Source organism: Callorhinus ursinus, unplaced genomic scaffold (assembly GCF_003265705.2).
Source record: "Callorhinus ursinus isolate GAN/ISIS: 27379988/994484 unplaced genomic scaffold, GSC_fseal_2.0 scaffold5543, whole genome shotgun sequence".
Lineage (NCBI taxonomy): Eukaryota > Metazoa > Chordata > Mammalia > Carnivora > Otariidae > Callorhinus > Callorhinus ursinus.
This window is the reverse complement of record NW_027402597.1, coordinates 1-3298: the sequence shown is the minus strand read 5'-3', so window position 1 is coordinate 3298 and position 3298 is coordinate 1. Positions and strand designations below refer to the sequence as shown.

The window sequence follows — 3298 nt, the reverse complement described above, 5'->3', positions numbered from 1 at the left end:
GGGTTCAGCATGGGCGTCACCACCGTGTACATCACCGAGGCTACTGCACTTGAGTGGGAGCTCTGGGGAGCAGCAGAGCTAAGGTACACACCGAGCAATGTACAATAAAACAAGGAGACAACGGAGAGGTGAGATGCACAGGTGGAAAATGCTTTATACTTGCCCTGAGTTGAGGATATCCTATGTATGGAGGAAACAATCTTAGAGTAGGAATAAAGAATCCCAGCCAGGGGAGCGCCACCAAGCAGCACAATTCCGAAATACATAACCATATCATTAAGGAAGGTGTTGGAACAGGCCTACCCAACTACTTGATTGAATTCACAGAAAAAATGGGGGATTTCCACCTTTGTACGGAAGGACAGCCACAACACCATTAAACTCTGTAACAAGGAATTGGGAACACTGATGACCCAGGACACCAGAACCAGCAGTCCACAGAGCTGAGGGTTCATGATGACCGTGTAGTGCAAGGGGAGACAGATGGCCACGAAGCGGTCATAGGCCATCACAGTCAGGAGAAAGTCATCCCAGCCTCCAAAGATTAAGAAAAAGTACATCTGTGTGATGCAGCCGGCATAGGTGATGACTTGGCTCTGAGTCTGGATGTTCCACACCATCTTGGGGATGGTGGTGGAGGTGAAGCAGATGTCTGCAAAGGACAGGTTTGCGAGGAAGAAGTATATCGGGGTGTGGAGATGGGAGTCTGAGCTGACGGCCAGGATGATGAGCAGGTTCCCCAGCACAGTGATTAGGTACATGCAGAGGAAAAGCCCAAATATCATGGACTGTAATTCTGGTTCCTCTGATAATCCCAGAAGAAGAAACTCAGAAATTCCTGTGTCATTGTCTGCTTCCATGTGGTGGTGCTGCCTACAAGGAAAGAAAAAAAAAAAAGGCATAAAAGTGTTGAATTTTAAGGGCTTCATTTATTTATTTAATATTTTTTTTCTTTTTTTAAAGTTTTTCTTTAAATGTCAGTTATTGGGCTGCCTGCGTGGTTCAGTCGTCAAGCGTCTGCCTTTGACTCAGGTCATGAGCCCAGGGTCCTTGGTTCGAGCCCCGCATCGGGCTCCCTGCTTGGTGGGAAGCCTGCTTCTCCCTCTCCCATTCCCCCTGCTTGTGCTCCCTCTCTCGCTGTGTCTCTCTCTGTCAAATAAATAAATACAATCTTTAAAAAAACAAAAAGGAGGTTCATAAGATGCAGGAGAGAAATGGACATGAGTGGTAAAGGAGATCTAATAAATTCAGGGGATTCCTGAGAGACTGTGATGAGCAGAAAGCTTCCCCGGGTCTGGCAGCCTTCCAGCCCCTGCCACATGCCCATGCTGCCCAGAATAATTAACAAAGCTGAAAAATAACAGTGCATCCATACAAGAAAAGAGTGGGCTTTTTATGATGTCAGACATTTTCTTGATTGAATATCCCTCTAGAAAAATGTGCAAAGGGAATAAACCTGCAATTTACAACAGAAAATACACACTGTAGTACACCATGTAGGACAATAGAAGGGGATTTTTAAAGATGAAATAAAAAAAGACTTTTCCAAATGATTTTAAGTGCCAAATTTTTGAATCAGAAAACCAGGTTTTGAACATCAGATCTACCACATCCACAATGTTGGAACTTGGGAGAGACAATCAATCCATTCCAAATGGGACTATCCTCACTCAGAGAGTGGGGACAGCAGTACCCATCCTCCTAGGGTGGAAACAGCATTGGTCACTACATGTAGGAAGCCTATAGCACTGTTCCTTCCTGTGAGTAAATGAGTTATTTTCACAATTGAACAGATTTGGGAGCATTTCCTCTGCTTTTCACAAATGCCTCCATCGTTTACACACTTTTTGGTCATGAAGTATTACAAAGTAAAGCTAGTTAGTATATCCCTTGTTGCATATGAAACACACTTTTCCATGTGAATACTCTGTGTGAGAGAAGCTTCTGAGAAATGGGTATCTCAGGAACTGCTGTCACAAGGGAATAGCTACCTGCATGGGTCTGGGTCTTTCAATAAATACAGAACATGATCAGAACCCACCACACCCTAAACAGTTCACCACTCATGCTCCAAGGTAAACACTCTGATTTCCTGCTCCCCTTAGCTGCAAAACTCCTCGGATATGTTCTAATTTCACTGGAACCATTTTAAGTCCCCCATTCCTTCCCCTTTCTCATCCAACTGGACTTCCATTCCCACCATGTATTGTCAACAACGATGCCTGTATTGCTGGGTCCTATGGACACTTCTCTTTTGAACACACTATGAAAATTAATTATAAATGAGCGTACCTAGTCTCAGGTGACCTCAGGTCAAAGTTCTCAGCTTCCATTCTCTCTGCTCCTTTCCTGAAATACCTGCTGAGCTCTCAGGCTCACCTGGTTGGGGTCTCTAAGATGAAAGTCTCCATGTGGAGGTCTGAATTCCTCCCCGGATGGTTGATGCTGGAGACCGCAGCTCTGTTGCCAGTCAGGACAGCAGGAAGCAGAGAGGCATGGGTCCCCCAGCCAGACTTAGGAACCCAGAAATAACAACCATGTTGTGGCCAGTCCAAGCTTTCATATGCTGAAGCTCTGCAGCAGAGGAGATATTGACAGCTCTGTGTCTGCTCATTAGGCACTGTTTCCATTGTTACTCCCACCTCAGAGCACTCCATTCCCAGTGGGCAACTGGTCTGGACAGAAAGGTAACTTTTCCTGCTGATACATGGTTCCTGGGAGGCCAGATTAGAAGTCAGGTGAATCCATTTTTTTTAATCCTCTTTCTCATGAATTTACCTGCCTTCCAGAATTCTAACTTCTTGATTTTACCTTAACATTGAGATGATACTGAATTTCTTTAGTTGATGGTTTACTTTACCATTTACAGCTTTAAGGTGATTTTAGTAAATAAGCCATGTGATCCTCTTCCTGTGTGGTTCAGAGAGAAAAGACTCAGTACTCACCCTAGAGTTGAGATCAGTTGTGTTTGATTCTCCAAAGAAGGGCCCCTGAGTTGACAATAAATATACCTCAGAAAAACACTTTAGTCGGCAGAATAATGTCCCCCGAATATTTCCACATCTTAATCTACAGAATTTTTGGATATGTCTTGTGTCATGGCAAGGGAGAATTAAGGTTGCAAATGGGATTAACATTGCTAGTCAGATGACCCAGGATAAAGTTATTCTGATTATCCAGCTGGGCTCAATAGATGACAAGCATCCTGCAGTTGTGGAAGAGGGAGGCTTGGAGTCGGAGAGAGATTTCGGGATGCTATTTTGCTGGCTTTGAAGGTAAAGGGAAGGGACATAAACCA

At 44.3% G+C, this 3298-nt stretch overlaps 1 pseudogene; it reads right to left on the bottom strand.

Moving 5' to 3' along the window:
• Nucleotides 1-5: 5 nt before the first annotated feature.
• On the bottom strand, nt 6-2411 carry LOC141372307 (olfactory receptor 7A17-like; annotated as a pseudogene).
• Between the last annotated feature and the right edge of the window lie 887 nt (nt 2412-3298).